Source organism: Periplaneta americana, chromosome 12 (assembly GCF_040183065.1).
Source record: "Periplaneta americana isolate PAMFEO1 chromosome 12, P.americana_PAMFEO1_priV1, whole genome shotgun sequence".
NCBI classification, from domain to species: Eukaryota; Metazoa; Arthropoda; class Insecta; order Blattodea; family Blattidae; genus Periplaneta; species Periplaneta americana.
In genome coordinates this window covers 99,200,103-99,212,105 of record NC_091128.1, presented here as the reverse complement: position 1 = coordinate 99,212,105, position 12,003 = coordinate 99,200,103, and the positions used below count along the sequence as shown (strand labels likewise).

The following is a 12,003-nucleotide window of genomic DNA, read 5'->3' as shown; positions in this document are numbered from 1 at the left end:
TGTCCCACATTGATGTAATAGGTCTGATGGTGGGAGCACGAGGTATCATACCCTCCTTCTTTGCCAACAAATGTAAAAACCTAGGGCTAACACACAGCATTGTGAAAGAAATTGCCATTAGTGCCCTCAAAGGATCGGTTCAGATATTGAGAAATCACTTGTATGGGAGTGATAATGGAAATTTCAAGTTATCTTAACCGATGGCTGTTGATTGGTTTAGATATCAATCCCAATAAATCCGTCCTATTATTTTTCTCGCGGTATATGGCATTCAAATCATTCTAACCTATCTGATGATATTTTTTTCCCCATTTTTTTAACTGTAAATGAGCACAAACGCTACTTAGGTGTAAATTTTTTTTGACATTTTGTATATTCGATTCCCTAACCGTTTCAAATGTAAATCATTTTACCTTTCAGGTGTGTTTCCAAATTATATGCAATATGCTTTGTAAAATCTGGCAACCTTTCAATAAGGGAAGCTAAATTTATTATTTATTATTATAGAGTGACTGCAATTGAATGTGTCACTACAGAAAGGTACCTAAGTCACTTGAAACAAAGTTGCGGGAAATGAAAAAAAAAACTGTCTACCACAATAACTGAGAATGTAGAGTAACGAATGAAACTACTGCATAATCTTCCGATTATGAGAAATAGATTCTGTGTAGGTAAATGCTCGTAATTGAAATAATTTAGCGTAAAAATATTCAAACTTGGTTGACTCAGGTACCTTTCTGAAATGAAAATTATATAATTACCATTCCGAAGGGATATGAGTTTTATGGATTAATTGCACTACAAAATGAAGGACGTTATTATTATTCATAGGTTAGTAGCGTAACACACAGCTTGACCATAAACCATGAGAACTATTATTATAATTTGTTATATTTAAATGGTAAATCAACACTTCAGGCATGTTAGCGTCGCATTTTCTTTACAAAATATGTTTTACTGTCGACATACTGTCCTGCTTTGTAATTTATGAATGTTTAAGTTTCAGCAAGTGGTCAGGACAAAACCTGTTCATAAAAATGAATGTTTTCCTGAGGGATATATCGAAGGACTTTTTAACATCCTCTATCTTTCTCGGTTTTGTCAGAATTTTTGCATCTGGATACAATGCTTTAGTAGGAAATGTGTGTGGAACTCTACCTGGCTGAGACAGACGAAAGATGTGCTCTATCATTCCACCAATTCAAAGTCTTGTTACCAGACCCTTTTCTTTTTGGACTAGTATTCGAAATAACTAAACTGGGATACATTGAAGTGTTGTTTTATGTGTCTAAGAGCACGTGATATTTCTACATATACAGTCATATTCTTATAAAATTAAGGCCACCAGTTTGAAAAATCTTTAACATCACTTATCTCAACTATTTTCAACGATAATGCACCAGTCTTTGAAAAAGAAGCAATAAGCCGCAATATTCATAGGGTCTGTAAATTCTGTTTCTTCTACTAAGAGTACGTTTTATCATACAAAACTTCCGATCACTTGGCAAGAACGAATGTCCTCTCAGTCAGTGGATAGAAGTGGAGAATTTTATCAAACCGATTCATATCAGTTAAAGCCAAACCAGTCCTTACATGAGTGTTGTTTTTATTTTGTCCACAACAGTTATCAGAAAATATATATAATTCTGATATATTCCTTGGAACAAATTCATGAACATAATCAATGAGAAATGATGACACTTTATCTGCGCACTTGAGATTTAATTTTTAGAGCTTGAAGTCCGAAGTCTAGTTATAACCAAAGAATTCAGCCCTAGTTTCTGGTATTTTTTGGGAAGTTGTATAAAATTCATGATTCGAAGTTGTTAATTTTTCTCAGTACAGAATCTATTGAGAGACGGTAATATGACAGAAATTGAGCAATAATGGGGAGGAAATAGCGGAGAAACCGAAGCGGTCTAAGAAATTATATTTACAGGAGCTTGTGCACCGCACTACCCTACTAAACACATGGGGGGGGGGGGGATGGCTGCACATTGTATGAATAAAATAATGACGTATAGCAATTCTGTGCAGTATTTTCCGAGTGATATTAGACTTTTATGGTCTCCAAATATCTTAAAAATGATATACAACTACATATGCATTTGCATCCATGTTATACTAAACTTTCAGTGCAATTATCTCAGAATTAACTAGATTGCAGTTACCCCTTCCTGTGCTTAATAGGACAGGAAAAAGCTCTTTGATATTTTCTGGGTTATAACCCTAATCATTTTGTGAAGAAACTATTGCCTGACTGAGCTGCAACTGAGAAAAAATTATTTCCAATGTTTGGACTTCAAATTTCGTATTTACCAGTTACTGTAAAAATTGTAATTACCATGTATAATTTTTAATGCTGTTACAATGTCGCTACAACGATTTCATTAAAAATTGCTTATCGAATTCCATACTGTTACTGAGAGCAGAATAATCGGTGCATGTATAAACATAACTTTCACAAAATACTAAAAAAAAAGTTATTTTTTAACCATACTAATAAATATTTACCGAAATGTGACCAAGTCATGTGTTTATATAACGCAGTATATTCAATGTAAACACCATAGTTTATTTAAAATCAATTGCAAACGAAGTAAAAAAAAACAACGGGAGGACGGATGATGCCTCGTTAGCTGATGGAAAAATCAGCCTCCCTGGATTACGGGTTTTAAAACTATGATCTCTTTCCAATTCATATAGAGGACGTTTGACAACATTTACTATCTACATGTACCGTACATCAATAACCATTTTATATGAGCCATATTCAATTCTTATAACAAAAACATATTTAGTTGCTGAAATATTTTAGAATAATTACATCAGGGATACGATTTCTTATCTGCATTTTTCACACCAACATTTCGTAACGGGAAATATGTAGGGATTGTAGCCAATGTTTTTTTTTCTATAAAACCATTCCGTAAAACTTAGTTTACCTTCAGCGCGCGACCTTCAATATATTCACTTCGAGATGATCCCTATCCCGAGTATTTTTCCTGGACTAAAAATGTACTAAATCTGTGAATAAAAGACCTGTATTTCCCCTGGACCAAAAATATAATTCAAATTGAGTGAAAGTTAGTGTTTCACAGTGGACGAAGAGAATAACAATGGAGTAGTTTCCCCTCGATATAATTAGCGGCATGTACAATTCCATAAAAAAAATGGCCCTCCTTAATTTTCAAAGTTCCAGATTCAACGCATTGCTCATGCTCAGAGCTCCAAAGCAGTGGTACACACGAGATCGCTTTGGTAGTTATGAAATTCATTTTACTTCGATTGTTGTCGTAACCCGAAAGACTTTGAAAAGATGCAATGGAAATTGTTCTAAGTATTTATTAATAGAGGACGAATATTTATAAAACGTACAGTAAAACAGAATGCTGGTGAACGAAATTAACCTAATTCTGATCACAGTCACCGTGAGAGCATAAAAGCTAACGACATTAATCTGTACTATAAAATTAATTTAAAAAACTCTCTCCTCAACGGTATCCGAACCCTGGACTTCATAGCCTGCGGTGGACTGTTATAATTGGGAATGTCGTACTATATTATGTTAATTTAATAATTACCCTTATGCATTGATTTGATCTTTTTAAAATTATTTTCATACTTTCTGCATTAGTTGCAAACTACCTTCGTGTAAATCTAGTCTTTAAGGTAAAGCTCCCTGTAAAGCAGATTTGAATAATTTCAAGGGAAAAATTGTTCCGGGGTCGGGTATCGATCCCGGGACCTCTGGTTGAACGTACCAGCGCTCTACCAACTGAGCTACCCGGGAACTCCACCCGACACCGTCTCAACTTTTCCCTTTTTTATATCCACACAACTCGCGTAGGCTGACGAAACGCCAGAGACCCACATCGAGTGCACACAATCTCTGTGTGACTTGGAATTGTGGCTTTCTGTTAACGTACACAGTGAAGTATATATTATGCAAATCTAGTCTTTCAGGTAAAGCTCCCTGTAAAGCAGATTTGAATAATTTCAAGGGAAAAATTGTTCCGGGGCCGGGTATCGATCCCGGGACCTCTGGTTGAACGTACCAGCGCTCTACCAACTGAGCTACCCGGGAACTCCACCCGACACCGTCTCAACTTTTCCCTTTTTTATATCCACAAAACTCGCGTAGGCTGACGAAACGCCAGAGACCCACATCGAGTGCACACAATCTCTGTGTGACTTGGAATTGTGGCTTTCTGTTAACGTACACAGTGAAGTATATATTATGCAAATCTAGTCTTTCAGGTAAAGCTCCCTGTAAATCAGATTTGAATAATTCGTGTAATACTATTTAAAATAATATTGAGTTGAAAACCGTTGTTAAATCGTTGTGGTTTGAATAGTCCTCTATAAGGAGCTTCAAGAGTCGGAACATTTTTTTGTTTTTGAGTCTATGCATTCTGGTGCTGAATACTTTAGAAGAGCAAATATGACATGTTAATTCGCTACAAAAACTTCTACATAAGACAGACAAGAAGATAATTTCAAATACGTTACAAAGAACACATCACAGCTATCACCAAACCACAGAAAACTTCCACATAGCAGAACACATCACAAACGCGGACCACACCTACAGCAACATAAATACAGAATTTCTACATCTCCAACCGAAAAACCAGAAACTAAACACACTAGAACAATACGAAATATACAGACACACAAAAACACACTCGCATCAAATCCTCAAAACACAACTTAATTTCAGAACATACACACTTTTTGACTCCACATTACACTACACAAACACACCCCCAAGGGAAATGCAATCAGAAGGCGCGAAGACCACCCAGTTCTGAGGATAGCCCACACGCTGAAACTAGTCAACAAGGTAACCTAGTTAATTAACACGTGAAAGCATATTATATACTTTATATTCCGAAGTGATATAGTATTAAAAGTTGTGTAATCAAATGTATAATCAACTTTTGTCTTACTTGATTAGATTAAATATTATATTCATGTCTTTGTTCATATGATTGATTATCGTACTATGTTTTGAGAAACAGGATAAAAGTCTTGTATATATAGTGATGTAAATGCATACCGGTATACGTGTTTAATTAATATGAAACCGTAATCGCCCAGTATGGAATTATATTGCATACAGGATTTTAAGTAAATTATATTTATTTTAATGCATATTGTAATAAACAAATAAACAAACAAACGTATTTGCGGAGGAATTGCTGATATTTACGGCCATCATGCACTCAGCTTTGCGAGGAGCAAGGGTCGCATTCCCAGACATACATCACTCAATGATATCATTAAAAGATCACCGACTTCTTGTGGCATCCCGTCTCTTTTGGAACCACCAGGTATTAGTCGCGCGGATGGTAAACTACCTGATGATCTCACCTTAATTCCATGGTCTAGAGGAAAATCTTTAATTTGGGACTCCACTTGCGTTGACACTCTAGCTCCATCTCACTTGCCGAATACCTCCAGACGCTCAGCATCTGCCGCTGAATTAGCCGTGAAAAATAAAGTCAATAAGTATGCTCATCTTTTAGACAATTTTATTATATCTCTGTCTCCTTTCCTGCGTAGACTTTCGGTCCTTGGAGTCATGACGCTAAAGTTTTGGTATCTCAAATCGGCCAAATTTTGATCTCCATTACTTGTGATCGTCGTTGCACTACTTATTTGCGTCAACGCTTAAGTATTGCAATTCAACGGGGAAATGCAATCAGCGTTTTGGGTACTCTTTCCGAGTCCAGCCCTTTGGACGAACTCTTTCTCCTTTAAAATGTTATTAAGTATTCCGTATGTAAACATTTGTATTTAGTTTTATAAACCGTATTGTTCAAATTGTTCCAAATTTTCAGGAAACTATTTCCAAAGAACTGCACATTGGACATTAGTTACTTATTAATAAAATTTACCATAGTGATATTAACTATTTAAAAAAATTAATTAATTAATTTCAGTTCATTTTAATAACCGTTCATTATTGCTGATGTGAAAAATCAATTTCCATGCATAGTACAATGCATTATATAATGCGCATCTCATCTTTGTGAGAAAGTTTGAATTCACAGCAGTGATGGCCGCTTATAGCCGGTGTAGAAAGTTGTGTTATAGTTTATTGGTCTGTCTACAACCTAAGGTTTGCTGAGTATGCTCATCTTCTACGATAGTTTCGTGTAGTAGTAGTATCGGGCATTATCACTGTTTTCATAACGATACAAACCGGAGTACTGAGTCCTTGACGTCACACATAAAGGCGAATACAATATGTCATCCGTCAAATCACGCTGTAGTGCTCATCAGAATCGGGAAACGCGATTGTACAATTTATTCCTGTTGTATATAAATATTACATAACGGGTCACACATTTTGTAGAAGAGTGCGTTTGGACATGTATAGTTTACAGTAATTAGTGATTTAAAATGCAAAATTATGCACATAATTGTTAGTCAATTACTGGATGACGGCATGGGAGTTCATGTTTTGTACGCTTACAGAAGTACAGGTTTCATTAATTATAAATAATATCTTTTATCTACTTGAAGTAGTACTGTCTTTTTTGTACACCTAGTGGAGAGTATTAACATCTGTTTGTTTTCTATAGTTGGATACCATCCTCTTTCACACCATTTTTATTGGATATCTGAGTTCCTAAACAGTTGAAGTTGTTGACCTTTCAAAAGTTTGTGTGAACTTTCAGGTTATAATCTTTATCATCAACATCACAACATCATGTAAGATGACGTAGGGTAAGATGCAAGTTCGAAGAAGACTCAAGATTGTTGTTAGTTTTTTCTTTTTATCCCTAACTTCCCAGTGTGAGAGAAGTTGCTTATGCCAAACGTGTTTTGCGGATGTATGCAATCTATTGAATTACATTTCAGTTACTACTTTAGTACTTAGGCATATGCTTTGATTCTCTTCTTATTTTTCTGTTTCTTTCTCTCACACCTCTGTCTTTTTCTGTCTGTCTCTTCCTTTCTTCCTCCTTCCCTCCTCTTCTTGCTTCCTTCCCTCCTTCCTTCCCTCCCTCTCTCCTTCCCTTCTTTCTTCCCACCCTCCTTCCTTCCCTCCCTCCCTTCTTTCGTCCCTCCCTCCTTCCTTCCTTACCTTCCCTTTCATCTTCCTCTCCTTCCCTCCCTCCCTCCTTCCCTTCTTTCTTCCCTCCCTCCTTCCTTCCTTTCCTTCCCTTTCCTCCTCCTCTCCTTCCCTCCTCCTCTCCTTCCTTCCTTCCCTTCTTCCTTTCCTTCTCTTCTTCCCTTCCTTCCTTCTCTTCCCTCCTTCCTTCCCTTTCCTTCTTCATTCTCTTCTCTTCTACCTTCCTTCTTTCCCTTAACTCATTTCCTCCCTCCTTCCTTCCTTTCTTCCCTCCCTCCTTTATTTCTTTTTTTCTTTCCCTCCCGCCTTTCCCCATCCTTCCTCATTTCTTTCCTCCTTCCCTTCCTTCTTCTCTCCTTCCCTCCCTTTCTTCCCTCCTACCTTCCCTCATTCCCTTCTTCCTTCCCTCCCTCATTCCTTCTTCCCTCCTTTCCTTCCTTCTTCCTACATCATTCTCTCACTTCATTCTTTTCCCCTTCTTCCCTTCCTCCTTCCTTCCCTCATTCCTTTCTTTCTTCCTTCTCTCATTCCCTTCTTTCCCCCTCTCTTCCTTCTCCGTTCCCTCCCTTCATCCTTTCCTCACTTCATTCTTTTTCCCTTCTTCCTTTCTTCCCTCATTCCCTTCTTCCTTCCTTCCCTCATTCCTTTCTTCCTTCCCTCATTCCTTTCTTTCTTCCTTCCCTCATTCCCTTCTTTCCCCCTCTCTTCCTTCTTCCTTCCCTCCCTTCATCCTTTCCTCACTCCATTCTTTCCCCCTTCTTCCTTCCTTCCTTTCTTCCCTTATTCCCTTATTCCCTTCTTCCCTCCTTTTCTTCCTCCTTCCTTCATCCTTTCCTGACTTCATTCTTTCCCCCCTTCTTCCCTCCTCCCTTCCTTCTTCCTTCCCTCACTTCATTCTTCCCCCCTTCTTCCCTCCTCCCTTCTCCCTTCCCTCCTTTCATCCTTCCCTCACTTCATTCTTCCTTCCTTCCCCTCTTCCGTCTTTTCTTTATTCCTTCATTTGTTTCTTTTCTTAATTCCTTCCTTTTTTCCTTTCCTTCTTTCTTCCTTTTTGTTTTATTTGCCATTATGTCATCCTACAAACGTAGGAGAGATTTCTTTTGCTCAACACTATAAATATTGTGTCTCTCTGGCCGCGGAATGGTCAGGACTCAAGACCACAACAGAGACAACACAGAGCAATCACAAGTCACTAAACAAACACTCAATGACATGAAAATTTAATGGAGATAAATTTCCGTCCACTCCGGGAATCGAATCACGGATCGCTGAGTTGGAAAACGCGTACGCTAACCTTGATAATTACGTGGATAATACTTTGCTGTTCGTACGTCAGGTTCAGAGCCCGGTACTTAATTTCAAATAGGTTATCTGCTCGAACAATGTTTATACTCGTACGTACGAAGCATGCAGTTGTACTTCACAACACAGCGAAGATGTGAACATAAGAAGCATAGCCAACAAAAATAAATGTTACATATGAATTGGTCCAAAATGAGATTGTATCCACGGACAGAAAATGATTTCACGAAGACAGTGACAGATAAATACTTTGTATAATTTGTTCTGTACCAAATGCGTGATATGGCGAGTGGTAGGGTCTGTTGATCCGAGCACCGCAATGAGCATGCAACTTATTCCATAAGGGGTACAAAAAGCCTACTTGGACTGAAGTGTTTAGGGATGCTCCATGTCCCGCTCGATAACACTAATATTAATAATTATTATTAAGTACTAAACACAATGTGTACAGAGGAAAACAAGTATTTGGGGATATAAATAATGATTGACCAGTCTTTTGCAAAACAACTGATTGGTTTTGTTCTTTTTGCACAGTTTGTCAAGTGGTAGCCGGTGCATTTGTCTTCACAGAGTAGGCATCTGCAGTCATCGTTTGGTGCGTGGTATCCTTTGGTTGTGCAAATTTTTCCATGGAATCCGTGAACAGCGAGACGGGTGTAGACGTGTCGCAACTTGAAGTTGGGCCCTTTCCATATGTCGGTTTTCATGGTTTCAGTTTCGAAGAGTTCTCTGGGGATCTCACGTGCTTTGTCTCTCCTTTCTTGCAAGACTACTTGAGAGGCAGTTGTGTCTGGTAGCCCGAAGGTCAGTTTTATGTCATCCAGAAAGAATGACTCATTGGCAATTATGTACGTTAATCTGCTTTTCGAAAATTTTGAGGTGTGGACACGCTTGAGGTATCTGGCTTTAATATTTTCTAATCTTCTAAGGTTAGATTCTGTAAGTCTATGCCAGATCAATTGTATGCCGTATGTCACTGCTGGGTCCACTTTGAGTTTGAACAGTGCCATTGCAGTGTCTGTTGAGAGGTTGTAGGGTTTTCTTATTTCGTACATAGCTCTGGCTGCTGCTGCTGCTGCTGCTGCCTTTTCCTTGATGTGTAAGGTGAAGGTTGATCCTGTAGTCTGCAGTGTGATTTCCAGATGTTTGAAAGAAGAGACAATTTCTAAGGAAGCGTTGTCGCAGGAGAAGTTATTTGCACTTAATCTTCCACCTCTTCGGAATTTCATAACTTTTATTTTTGCATTATTTACTTTTAGGGAGATGCTCTCTGCCCACTTCTTAAGGTTATGGAAGGTTGATTGTAGTGTGACCTGGTTTTCGAAAGTATCACGATGTCGTCCGCGTACATTATCAGTTTTGCGTCCATCCCGTTTAAGATCTCTGTGACGTATGCGGTAATCAGGTTAAATAACAGAGGTCTCAACCCAACATAGTATGTCTGGACCCATATTATCTTGATCCTGGGAAATTGTAAGGTCGAAGTGTTGGAGATATCTCACTATATGCAAGGCATTTCTAAAATTATATTCTTAAAATAGTAGTAATAGACAGAACAAGTAAAAATGTGAAATTTCATATTCTAAAACTATGGAGAAGTCTGTTGGTTCTAGAGAATCAAATCAGTTCCACATAATACCAAAGGTGGATTGATAAGTTTGAAGCCAATAATTTAACGCTTATGTCAGCAATTCAGGAGGTGGAAGATTTGAGCAAAATTGTTGTAGAAGTTCCAGGACCAAAGGCAGAATTGTGTCAGAAAAATTTGAGTCTATGCTGGACAAAATTAGATGTCACAAGGTACTGAAAGAAGTGTATCAAGTTCTTAGAGTTAAGACAAACATTATTCCACTAAACATTGAACAAATAAATGTAGAATGTTACAAATATATTTCCATTATATGATCTAATGTGGAACGAAGCTTCTCATCATACAAAATAATATTGACAGACAATGCAGTCTGCCTGTTCAAAATGTAGAGAAATAGAAGTGTGATCCCAAAAATCGCTCAGTCCATTCGGACATGTTTATGATGTATACATATGCATGATTATGTTTGAGCTGTCTGTCATATTTTAAGCACGTTTTCTTCCGAAACAACGCCAAACCTCATCTAAAAGGTTGTGTTATTGTGCATGTCACTTGAAAACTCGTTCAGTCCGTAGACCGGTGAACAAAAAAAAAAGTAGCCCAATCCTTTCACAAAAATGGACTCAACGCGTTTTGGGATCACACTCAATTATTGATTATATATTGCAACAAGTAGATTAATTTGAGTCTGTATTGTTGTTTTAAACGGGGTGACAGGTGAAATTTTGGTCATTTTCAGTCAAAAATAACATTTTCGTTTTCTTGTAAAAAATGAATCAGCAATCTGTTATTTATATGTTGAGCAAGTTTCAATGCTGTGGCCGTACTCGAAAGAATAACAGTTACTATGCAATATATAAATGGCTGCACCCTTGAACTCCAATTTCATACAACTTTCACAAGCTGTTTTCTCACACTTTTTTTCAGCACATTTCGTCAGATCCAAAGTGTAAAGGCTCTTAGAATTTCGAACATGAAATTTTTACTGCATTTTCTATACGTTACACAGTGCTTAACGAAATAACGCAAGAGTTGTATGATTAAATGGATACGTTGTGAAATAGAAAATGAAAGATTTATAGTGGCAATGGAAAATTTATATTTTTTGATATGCAATGGTTATAAATGTTTTCCCCCTTTTGTAGTGAAGATACAGGAAAACTGACGCGTGATGTTTTTCTGAATACCGATATACCACTGGTCTTGCAAAAAAAAAAAACTTCAAACATTTTACTCAAAAATTGAACGACAGTTTCATTTTCAAATATGGAAATGTTTGAGAACACTTTTGTTAATAATTCAGACTTGCTTGCAAATGCTCATTCAATCCTGAACAGATGGAAAAACTATTTTGGACAACTACTAAATATACATAGGCCAAATAGAAATGATCGGGACGAAATTGAAATACAAACTGCTGAGCCATTTATACCCGAACCCACACTTTCTGAAGTCGAAATTGTGAGAGAAAATCTGAAAAATCATAAGTCTCCAGGTATCGATCAAATTCCAGCAGAATTAATACAAGAAGGTGGAAGGGCATTATCTAACGAAATTTATAAGCTTGTACTTGCTATTTGGGAAAAGGAAATTGTACCAGAACAATGGAAGGACTCCATAATCGTACCTATCTTTAAGAAGGGGGACAAGACTAACTGTAGTAACTTTCGAGGAATATCACTTTTGTTGACGTCGTACAAAATTTTGTCCAATATTCTCTTGAGAAGATTAACTCCATATGTAGATGAAATTACTGGGGATCATCAGTGTGGTTTTAGGCGTAATAGATCAATTATTGACCAGATATTTTGTATTCGACAGATAATGGAGAAAAAATGGGAGTATAAGGGTACAGTGCATCAGTTATTCATAGATTTCAAATAGGCATATGACTCGGTTAAGAGAGAAGTTTTATATGATATTCTTATTGAATTTGGTATTCCTACGAAACTAGTTCGATTAATTAAAATGTGTCTCAGTGAAACGTACAGCAGAGTTCGTATAGGCCAGTTTCTGTCAGATG

At 37.2% G+C, this 12,003-nt stretch overlaps 1 protein-coding gene across 3 annotated transcripts in view; it reads right to left on the bottom strand.

Annotated features, from left to right (window-relative positions):
* The window catches only part of LOC138710710 (regulator of G-protein signaling 9), a 493,358-nt gene that overhangs the window by 243,662 nt on the left and 237,693 nt on the right, over nucleotides 1–12,003 (bottom strand). The window lies entirely within an intron of this gene.